Below are 12,207 nucleotides of genomic sequence, written 5' to 3'. Positions count from 1 at the left end.
ATAGAAAGTTCCTCGGGTCAGATAAAGCGGCCCACAAAGTTTGAGCACCAACGGAAGACATTTGGGGTGCGGTGTGTGAAAAACCGGCGTTATGCGAAACTTCGGATTATCGTGAAAAATGTGTTAAAGCTCGTTATTTGAGGCTGAAATCGAAACAGTTGATTCTGAAATGAGCTCGGATTCGTGATTGAAAAAGCGAGGAGAAAAAAAAAAAAAGCGAGGTCGATCGACCTTCGAGCAGGCTGAAAGTGAAGTGTATAATACGGTTTTTCGGGATTAAGGGTCCGGAACAAAATTCTCGGAAATCACATAGAAAGTTCCTCGGGTCAGATAAAGCGGCCACGCAAAAGTTGAGCACCAACGGAAGACATTTGGGGGTGCGGTGTGCCCTGAAAACCAAACGTTCGCGAAACTTCGGATTATCGTGAAAAATGTGTTAAAGCTCGTTATTTGAAATTCGAAATTGATTCTGAGGTTAATTCTGAAATGAGCTCGGACGTGATTGAAAAAGCAGGGAGAAAAAAAAGCGAGGTCGTCGACCTTCGAGCAGTGAAATTGAAGTGTATAATACGGTTTTTGGGATTAAGGGTCCGGAACAAAATTCTCAAAAATCACATAGAAAGTTCCTCGGGTCAGATAAAGCGGCCACGCAAAGTTTGAGCACCAACGGAAGACATTTGGAAGTGCGGTGTGCCTGAAACCAGCGTTCGCGAAAACTTCGGATTATCGTGAAAAATGTGTTAAAGCTCGTTATTTTGAAATTTGAAATCGAGCAGGTTGATTCTGAAATGAGCTCGGACGCGTGATTGAAAAAGCGGGAGAAAAAAAAAAGCGAGTCGTCGACCTTCCGAGCAGAAAAATTGAAGTGTATAATACGGTTTTTGGGATTAAAGGGTCCGGAACAAAATTCTCGGAAATCACATAGAAAGTTCTCTCGGTCGAGATAAAGCGGCCACGCAAAGTTTGAGCACCAGCGGAAGACATTTGGGGAGTGCGGTGTGCCCAAACCAGCGTTCGCGAAACTTCGGATTATCGTGAAAAATGTGTTAAAGCTCGTTATTTGAAATTTGAAATCGAAATCGAAACGCAGTTGATTCTGAAATGAGCTCGGACGCGTGATTGAAAAAGCGAGGAGAAAAAAGCGGTCGTCGACCTTGAGCAGTTGAAAATTGTGTATAATACGGTTTTTCGGGATTCCAAGGTCCGGAACAAAATTCTCCGGAAATCACATAGAAAGTTCCTCGGGTCGGATAAAGGGCCCACGCAAAGTTTGAGCACCAACGGAAGACATTTGGGGAAGTGCGGTGTGCCTGAAAACCAACGTTCGCGCGAAACTTCGGATTATCGTGAAAAATGTGTTAAAGCTCGTTATTTGAAATTTGAAATCGAACAGGTTGATTCCTTGAAATGAGCTCGGACGCGTGATTGAAAAAGCGAGGAGAAAAAAAAAAGCGGGTCGTCGACCTTCGAGCAGTGAAATTGAAGTGTATAATACGGTTTTTCGGGATTAAAGGTCCGGAACAAAATTCTCGGAAATCACATAGAAAGTTCCTCGGGTCAGATAAAGCGGCCACGCAAAGTTTGAGCACCAACGGAAGACATTTGGGGTGCGGTGTGCGGTGTGCCTGAAAAACGGCGTTTCGCAAAACTTCGGATTATCGTGAAAAATGTGTTAAAGCTCGTTATTTGAGGCTTGAAATCGAAACAGTTAATTCCTGAAATGAGCTTGATTCTGAAATGAGCTCGGACGCGTGATTGAAAAACGAGGAGAAAAAAAAAGCGGGTCGTCGACCTTGAGCGAGCTTTGAAATTGAAGTGTATAATACGGTTTTTCGGGATTAAAGGTCCGGAACAAAATTCTCGGAAATCACATAGAAAGTTCCTCGGGTCAGATAAAGCGGCCACGCAAAAGTTTGAGCACCAACGGAAGACATTTGGGGGTGCGGTGTGCCTGAAACCAACGTTCAGCGAAACTCGGATTATCGTGAAAAATGTTTAAAGCTCGTTATTTGAAATCGAGGTTGATTCAAAATCGAACAGGTTGATTCTGAAATGAGCTCGGGACGTGTGATTGAAAAACGAGGAAAAAAAGAAAGCGGTCGTCGACCTTGAGCAGTTGAAATTGAAGTGTATAATACACGGTTTTTCGGGATTCCAAGGTCCGGAACAAAATTCTCCGGAAATCACATAGAAAGTTCCTCGGCTCGGATAAAGCGGCCACAAAAAGTTTGAGCACCAACGGAAGACATTTGGGGTGCGGTGTGCCTGACCGGCGTTCGCAAAAACTTCGGATTATCGTGAAAAATTGTTAAAGCTCGTTATTTGAAATTTGAAATCGAAACAGTTGATTCTGAAATGAGCTTGGGACGTGTGATTGAAAAAGAGGAGAAAAAAAAGGGTCGTCGACCTCGACCTTCGAGCAGTTTGAAATTGAAGTGTATAATACGGTTTTTGGGATTAAAGGTCCGGAACAAAATTCTCGGAAATCACATAGAAAGTTCCTCGGGTCGAGATAAAGGCCCACGCAAAAAGTTTGAGCACCAGCGGAAGACATTTGGGGAGTGCGGTGTGCCCAAACCGGCGTTCGCGAAACTTCGGATTATCGTGAAAAATGTGTTAAAGCTCGTTATTTGGTATTTGAAATCGAAATCGAGTTAATTCTGAAATGAGCTAGGACGCGTGATTGAAAAAAGGAGAAAAAAAAAGCGAGGGTCGTCGACCTTCGAGCAGTTGAAATTGAAGTGTATAATACGGTTTTTCGGGATTAAGGGGTCCGGAACAAAATTCTTCGGAAATCACATAGAAAGTTCCTCGGGTGAGATAAAGCGGCCACGAAAAGTTTGAGCACCAACGGAAGACATTTGGGGGTGCGGTGTGCCTGAAAACAGGCGTTAGCGAAAAACTTCGGATTATCGTGAAAAATGTGTTAAAGCTCGTTATTTGAAATTTGAAATCGAAATCAGGTTAATTCAAATCTGAAATTCTGAAATGAGCTCGGACGCGTGATTGAAAAAGCGAGGAGAAAAAAGCGGGTCGATCGACCTTCGAGCAGTTGAAAATTGAAGTGTATAATACGGTTTTTCGGGATTAAAGGGTCCGGAACAAAATTCTCGGAAATCACATAGAAAGTTCCTCGGGTCGAGATAAAGCGGCCACGCAAAGTTTGAGCACCAACGGAAGACATTTGGGGTGTGCGGTGTGCCTGAAACCGGCGTTCGCGAAACTTCGGATTATCGTGAAAAATGTGTTAAAGCTCGTTATTTGAAAAATGAAATCGAAATCAGGTTGATTCACTGAAATGAGCTCGGACGCGTGATTGAAAAAAACGAGGAGAAAAAAAAAAGCGGGTCGATCGACCTTGAGCAGTTTGAAATTGAAGTGTATAATACGGTTTTTCGGGATTAAAGGGTCGAACAAAATTCTTCGGAAATCACATAGAAAGTTCCTCGGGTGAGATAAAGCGTCCACGCAAAAAGTTTGAGCACCAACGGAAGACATTTGGGGAGTGCGGTGTGCCTGAAACCAGACGTTATTCAAACTTCGGATTATCGTGAAAAATGTGTTAAAGCTCGTTATTTGAAATTTGAAATCGAAATCAGGTTAATTCTGAAATGAGCTCGGGACGCGTGATTGAAAAAGCGAGGAGAAAAAGCGAGTCGAGTCGACGACCTTCGCAGTTTGAAATTGAAGTGTATAATACGGTTTTTGGGATTAAAGTCCGGAACAAAATTCTCGGAAATCACATAGAAAGTTCCTCGGGTCGAGATAAAGCGGCCACGCAAAGTTTGAGCACCAACGGAAGACATTTGGGGTGCGGTGTGCCTGAAAACCAACGTTGCGCAAAAAAAACTCGGATTATCGTGAAAAATGTGTTAAAGCTCGTTATTTGAAATTTGAAATCGAAAGGTTAATTCTGAAATGAGCTCGGACGCGTGATTGAAAAAGCGAGGAGAAAAAAAAAAGCGAGGTCGATCGACCTCGAGCAGTGAAAATTGAAGTGTATAATACGGTTTTTCGGGATTAAAGGGTCCGGAACAAAATTCTCCGGAAATCACATAGAAAGTTCCTCGGGATAAATAAAGCGGCCACGCAAAGTTTGAGCACCAACGGAAAGACATTTGGGGTGCGGTGTGTGCCTGAAACCAGCGTTCGCGAAACTTCGGATTATCGTGAAAAATGTTTAAAGCTCGTTATTTGAAAATTTGAAATCGAAACAGGTTAATTCTGAAATGAGCTAGGACGCGTGATTGAAAAAGCGAGGAGAAAAAAAAAGGTCGAGTCGACCTTCGAGCAGGTGAAATTGAAGTGTATAATACGGTTTTTCGGGATTAAAGGTCCGGAACAAAATTCTCGGAAATCACACATAGAAAGTTCCTCGGGTGAGATAAAGCGGCCACGCAAAATTTGAGCACCAACGGAAGACATTTGGGGTGCGGTGTGCCTGAAAACAGCGTTCGCGAAAACTTCGGATTATCGTGAAAAATGTGTTAAAGCTCGTTATTTGAGTGAAATCGAAATCAGTTAATTCTGAAATGAGGTAGGACTCGGACGCGTGATTGAAAAAGCGAGGAGAAAAAAAAAGCGGGTCGTCGACCTCGAGCAGGCTTGAAATTGAAGTGTATAATACGGTTTTTTGGATTAAGGGTCCGGAACAAAATTCTCGGAAATCACATAGAAAGTTCCTCGGGTCAGATAAAGCGGCCACGCAAAAATTTGAGCACCAACGGAAGACATTTGGGGTGCGGTGTGCCTGAAACCGGCGTTCGCGAAACTTCGGATTATCGTGAAAAATGTGTTAAAGCTCGTTATTTGAAGCTCGTTATTTGATTTGAAATCGAAACAGTTAATTCTGAAATGAGGTAGGACGCGTGATTGAAAAACAGGAGAAAAAAAGCGGGTCGTCGACCTCGAGCAGTGAAATTGAAGTGTATAATACGGTTTTTCGGGATTAAAGTCCGGAACAAAATTCTCGGAAATCACATAGAAAGTTCCTCGGGGTCGAGATAAAGCGGCCACGCAAAATTTGAGCACCAACGGAAGACATTTGGGGTGCGGTGTGCCTGAACCGGCGTTCGAAAAACTTCGGATTATCGTGAAAAATGTGTTAAAGCTCGTTATTTGAAATTTGAAATCGAAATTCGAGTTAATTCCTGAAATGAGGTAGGACGCGTGATTGAAAAACAGGGAGAAAAAGCGGGTCGTCGACCTTCGAGCAGTGAAATTGAAGTGTATAATAATACGGTTTTTCGGGATTAAAGGTCCGGAACAAAATTCCTCGGAAATCACATAGAAAGTTCCTCGGGTCGGATAAAGCGGCCACGCAAAATTTGAGCACCAACGGAAGACATTTGGGGTGCGGTGTGCCTGAAAACCAGCGTTCGCGAAACTTCGGATTATCGTGAAAAATGTGTTAAAGCTCGTTATTTGAAATTTGAAATCGAAATCGAGTTAATTCTGAAATGAGGTAGGACGCGTGATTGAAAAACGAGGAGAAAAAAAGCGGGTCGGTCGACGACCTCGAGCAGTTTGAAATTGAAGTGTATAATACGGTTTTTGGGATTAAAGGTCCGGAACAAAATTCTTCGGAAATCACATAGAAAGTTCCTCGGGTGAGATAAAGCGGCCACGCAAAATTTGAGCACCAACGGAAGACATTTGGGGTGCGGTGTGCCTGAAACCAAACGACGTCGCAAAACTTCGGATTATCGTGAAAAATGTGTTAAAGCTCGTTATTTGAAATTTGAAATCGAACAGGTTAATTCTGAAATGAGGTAGGACGCGTGATTGAAAAAGCGAGGAAAAAAAAAAAGGTCGTCGACCTTCGAGCAGTTTGAAATTGAAGTGTATAATACGGTTTTTGGGATTAAAGGTCCGGAACAAAATTCTCGGAAATCACAGAAAGTTCTCGGGTCGATAAAGCGGCCACGCAAAATTTGAGCACCAACGGAAGACATTTGGGGAGTGCGGTGTGCCTGAAACCGACGTTCGCGAAACTTCGGATTATCGTGAAAAATGTGTTAAAGCTCGTTATTTGAAATTTGAAATTGATTCGAAATCGAGCAGGTTAACTCTGAAATGAGGTAGGGCGCGTGATTGAAAAACGAGGAGAAAAAAACAAGTCGATCGACCTCGAGCAGTTTGAAATTGAAGTGTATAATACGGTTTTTAGGATTAGGGTCCGGAACAAAATTCTCGGAAATCACATAGAAAGTTCCTCGGGTCGATATAAAGCGGCCACGCAAAATTTGAGCACCAACGGAAGACATTTGGGGTGCGGTGTGTGCCTGAAAAACCGGCGTTCGCAAAACTTCGGATTATCGTGAAAAATGTGTTAAAGCTCGTTATTTGAAATTTGAAATCGAAATCAAGGTTAATTCTGAAATGAGCTAGGGCGCGTGATTGAAAAAGCAGGAGAAAAAAAAAGCGGGGTCGTCGACCTTCGAGCAGTGAAATTGAAGTGTATAATACGGTTTTTGGGATTAAGGGTCCGGAACAAAATTCTCGGAAATCACATAGAAAGTTCTCGGGTCGAGATAAAGCGGCCACAAAAATTTGAGCACCAACGGAAGACATTTGGGGAGTGCGGTGTGCCTGAAAAAACCAACGCGAAAAACTTCGGATTATCGTGAAAAATGTGTTAAAGCTCGTTATTTGAAATTTGAAATCGAACAGTTAACTCTGAAATGAGGTAGGCGTGATTGAAAAACGAGGAGAAAAAAAAGCGGGTCGATCGACCTCGAGCAGTTTGAAATTGAAGTGTATAATACGGTTTTTGGGATTAAAGGGTCCGGAACAAAATTCTCGGAAATCACATAGAAAGTTCCTCGGGTCAGATAAAGCGGCCACGCAAAAATTTGAGCACCAACGGAAGACATTTGGGGTGCGGTGTGCCTGAAACCAACGTTCAAACTTCGGATTATCGTGAAAAATGTTTAAAGCTCGTTATTTGAAATTTGAAATCGAAAGCAGTTATTCTGAAATGAGGTAGGGCGCGTGATTGAAAAACGAGGAGAAAAAGCGAGCGGGTCGTCGACCTCCCGAGCAGTGAAATTGAAGTGTATAATACGGTTTTTTCGGGATTAAGGGTCCGGAACAAAATTCTCGGAAATCACATAGAAAGTTCCTCGGGTCGAGATAAAGCGGCCACAAAATTTGAGCACCAGCGGAAGACATTTGGGGTGCGGTGTGCCTGAAACAACGTTCGAAACTTCGGATTATCGTGAAAAATGTGTTAAAGCTCGTTATTTGAAAATTTGATTCTGAATCGAGCAGTTAATTCTGAAATGAGCTAGGACGCGTGATTGAAAAAGCGAGGAGAAAAAAAAAGGGTCGTCGACCTCGAGCAGTTTGAAATTGAAGTGTATAATACGGTTTTTCGGGATTAAAGGGTCCGGAACAAATTCTCGGAAATCACATAGAAAGTTCCTCGGGTGAGATAAAGCGGCCACGCAAAGTTTGAGCACCAGCGGAAGACATTTGGGGTGCGGTGTGCCTGAAAACCGGCGTTCGCGAAAAACTTCGGATTATCGTGAAAAATGTGTTAAAGCTCGTTATTTGAAATTTGAAAATCGAACAGTTAATTCTGAAATGAGGTAGGGCGCGTGATTGAAAAAGCGGGGAGAAAAAAAGCGGGTCGATCGACCTCGAGCAGTGAAATTGAAGTGTATAATACGGTTTTTCGGGATTAAAGTCCGAAAAAAATTCTCGGAAATCACATAGAAAGTTCCTCGGGTCAGATAAAGCGGCCACGCAAAGTTTGAGCACCAACGGAAGACATTTGGGGTGCGGTGTGCCTGAAAACCAGCGTTCGCGAAACTTCGGATTATCGTGAAAAATGTGTTAAAGCTCGTTATTTGAAATTTGAAATCGAAAATCAGTTAATTCTGAAATGAGGTAGGACGTGATTGAAAAAGCGGGGAGAAAAAGCGAAAAGCGGGTCGTCGACCTTCGAGCAGTTTGAAATTGAAGTGTATAATACGGTTTTTCGGGATTAAAGGTCCGGAACAAAATTCTCGGAAATCACATAGAAAGTTCCTCGGGTCAGATAAAGCGGCCACGCAAAATTTGAGCACCAACGGAAGACATTTGGGGGTGCGGTGTGCCTGAAAACCGACGTTCGCGAAACTTCGGATTATCGTGAAAAATGTGTTAAAGCTCGTTATTTGAAAAAATCGAGAAATCGAACAGGTTAATTCTGAAATGAGCTAGGACGCGTGATTGAAAAAGCAGGAGAAAAAAAAGCGAGGTCGATCGACCTTAGAGCAGTGAAATTGAAGTGTATAATACGGTTTTTGGGATTAAAGTCCGGAACAAAATTCTCGGAAATCACATAGAAAGTTCCTCGGGTCAGATAAAGCGGCCACGCAAAATTTGAGCACCAACGGAAAGACATTTGGGGAGTGCGGTGTGCCTGAAAATGAACGTGCGCGAAACTTCGGATTATCGTGAAAAATGTGTTAAAGCTCGTTATTTGAAATTTGAAATCGAAACAGGTTAATTCCTGAAATGAGGTAGGACGCGTGATTGAAAAAGCGGGAGAAAAAGCGGGTCGTCGACCTCGAGCAGTTTGAAATTGAAGTGTATAATACGGTTTTTCGGGATTCAGGGTCCGGAACAAAATTCTCGGAAATCACATAGAAAGTTCTCTCGGGTCGAGATAAAGCGGCCACGCAAAATTTGAGCACCAACGGAAGACATTTGGGGGTGCGGTGTGCCTGAAACCACGTTCGCGAAAAACTTCGGATTATCGTGAAAAATGTGTTAAAGCTCGTTATTTGAAATTTGAAATCGAACAGGTTAATTCACTGAAATGAGGTAGGAGCGTGATTGAAAAAGCGAGGAGAAAAGACGCGTGATTGAAAAAGAGGAGAAAAAGAAACCGGTCCGATCGACCTCGAGCAAGCAAATTGAAATTGAAGTGTATAATACACGGTTTTTCGGGATTAAGGGGTCCCGGAACAAAATTCTCCGGAAATCGCATAGAAAGTTCCGGGGTCAGATAAAGCGGCCACGCAAAATTTGAGCACCAAAGGAAGACATTTGGGGATGCCGGTGTGCCATAAACCATGATTCGCCGAAACTCGGATTATCGTGAAAAATGCGTTAAAGCTCGTTATTTGAGGCTGAAATCGAACAAGTTAACTCCTGAAATTAGGTAGGACGCGTGGTTGAAAAAGAGGGAGAAAAAGAAACCGGGTCCGGTACGACCTCCCGAACAGCTGAAATTGAAGTGTATAATACACGGTTTTTCGGGATTCCGGGGTCCCGGAAAAAAAATCTCCGGAAATCGCATAGAAAGTTCCCGGGGTCAAATAAAGCGGCCACGCAAAATTTGAGCACCAACGGAAGACATTTGGTGGTGCCGGTGTGCCGGAAACCAGGATTCGCCGAAACTCGGATTATCGTGAAAAATGCGTTAAAGCTCGTTATTTGAGGCTGAAATCGAACAAGTTAACTCCTGAAATTAGGTAGGACGCGTGGTTGAAAAACAGGGAGTAAAAGAAACCGGTCCGGTACGACCTCCCGAACAAATTAATTGAAGTGTATAATACACGGTTTTTCGGGATTCCGGGGTCCCGGAAAAAAAATCTCCGGAAATCGCATAGAAAGTTCCCGGGGTCAAATAAAGCGGCCACGCAAAATTTGAACACCAAGGGAAGACATATGGGTGTGCCGGTGTGCCGGAAACCAGGATTCGCCGAAACTCGGATTATCGTGAAAAATGCGTTAAAGCTCGTTATTTGAGGCTGAAATCGAACAAGTTAACTCCTGAAATTAGGTAGGACGCGTGGTTGAAAAACAGGGAGTAAAAGAAACCGGGTCCGGTACGACCTCCCGAACAGCTGAAATTGAAGTGTATAATACACGGTTTTTCGGGATTCCGGGGTCCCGGAAAAAAAATCTCCGGAAATTGCATAGAGAGTTCCCGGGGTCAAATAAAGGTGCCACGCAAAATTTGAACACCAAGGGAAGACATATGGGTGTGCCGGTGTGCCGGAAACCAGGATTCGCCTAAGTGACGGGAATGGCTAGGCCATATGCGGCAAATGCCTAGGCCACGGCCACCATGACCGGGCATTGCCTAGCATTGCCAATTGCCTAGGCCATGGCACAATGACCGAATGGCCTAGGCCATGTGCGGAAATGCCTAGGCCATGGGCACCAATGACCGAGCATTGCCTAGGCCATGTGCGGCAATGCCTAGGCCACGGGCACCCGATGACTAGCCATGCCAGCGAGCAATGCCTAGGCCAAGGGCACCAATGACCGAGCAATGCCTAGGCCATGGGCACCAATGACCGAGCAATGGCCGAGCAATGCCTAGCCACCAATGGCCGAGCAATGCCTAGCCATGGCCGAGCAATGCCTAGGCCATGGGCACCAATGACCGAGCACTGCCTAGCCATGGCCGAGCAATGCCTAGGCCATGGGCACCAATGACCGAGCAATGCCTAGCAATGCCTAGGCCATGGGCACCAATGGCCGAGCAATGCCTAGCCATAGCCGAGCAATGCCTAGGCCATGGGCACCAATGGCCGAGCAATGCCTAGGCCATGGGCACCAATGGCCGAGCAATGCCTAGGCCATGGGCACCAATGGCCGAGCAATGCCTAGGCCATGGGCACCAATGGCCGAGCAATGCCTAGCCATAGCCGAGCAATGCCTAGGCCATGGGCACCAATGGCCGAGCACTGCCTAGCCATTGCCTAGGCCATGGGCACCAATGGCCGAGCACTGCCTAGCCATTGCCTAGGCCATGAGCAGCAAGTGCCTAAGCCATGTGCAGCAAGTGCCTAGCCATGACCGAGCAATGCCTAGGCCGTGGGCACCAATGGCCGAGCAATGCCTAGGCCGTGGGCACCAATGGCCGAGCAGTGCCTAGGCCGTGGGCACCAATGGCCGTGCAATGCTAGGCCTTGGGCACCAAGTGACCGAGCAGTGCTAGGCCATGGGCACCAAGTGACCGAGCACTTCCGTTGAATAGCCATGCCTAGGCATTTTGAGGTTAGTTGCCTGGGCACATGACCGGCACTGAAATAGCCATGCCTAGGCATTTTGAGGTTAGTTGCCTAGGCCATGGGCGTGAAATGCCTAGGCCAAGGGGCATTTTGAGGTTAGTTGCCTAGGCCATGGGCGTGAAATGCCTAGGCCAAGGGGCATTTTGAGGTTAGCTGCCTAGGCCATGAGCGTGCATTGCCTAGCCACGGGCGCCTTATGAAGCCATGCGTGGGCATTTTTCAATTCGGAACGGATTTTACCGAGCAACGAAGCGTGAAACGCTAATTTAGGAGGTTTCTAAGGTAATTATATGATTCGGTGACCACGAGTCGTAAAGGACAACCAACCCAAAGTCATCCCGACTCGGTTACCTCGATCGCTCCTTAGCACAAGCTATGAAAGACTATACCTCAACTACCGATACGGCATCCCGGGTAACCGTGCCCAAATACTTCGTAGAGTTGTTGGGGACGGTCATAGGGTAATTTTAACAAGGAACGGACACTAGATGCTCGGTTGGTCCCATACGACGCACCACCCGCACACACACCCGCCGCTCGCCGGACGGCACCGTGAGCATTTTTCCACTCGGGACATATTTGCCCGAGCAACGAAGCCTACAAATGCTCAAAACCATTGGTAGTGTGATATTAAGTTGCAAGGTGGGTGTTAAATGAGGTGGAGGATGCCCAAAGTGCCCAACACAACCCACACAAAGGGCACACCCAACACGCGTAGAGACACCGCTCGCCCCGACGCGGTTTCCGAGACCGAAACGAGTCCGAATAATTTTTTTCTTGAGCCTAAAACCAACTACTCCAAGTTAGCTACCCAAAAATTCAAGGTTTGCACAATATCATCCGTGGTTGGTCCCCCAAAGTCCCCCCACACCGAGATCTAGGCAGCAGACGCGTCCGCAGAAAATGACCCGACTTCGGAGACCCATAACTCCCTCAAAAAAATTCCGAATGACGAATTTTTTTTTTCCAGCATCAAGTACTCCAAGTTAGCTTTCCAACCATATATCAAGCTCCCAAATTGAAGCTCATTTGGTCCTCCAAAACGGCGTTACAAAAACGTATCGCTATTCTGCACACCCAATGTTTCATGCTACAAGACCAAAACTATCAAAAAAGCCTCTATAGGGGGTAGTGAGGAGGTCAAGCGGCTGGGCACCATGGTGCATGTTTGCGTATGAATAAGGACCCC

Source organism: Silene latifolia, chromosome 1, assembly GCF_048544455.1.
Source record: "Silene latifolia isolate original U9 population chromosome 1, ASM4854445v1, whole genome shotgun sequence".
In the NCBI taxonomy this organism is placed as follows: domain Eukaryota; kingdom Viridiplantae; phylum Streptophyta; class Magnoliopsida; order Caryophyllales; family Caryophyllaceae; genus Silene; species Silene latifolia.
This window is presented reverse-complemented; position numbering follows the sequence as displayed.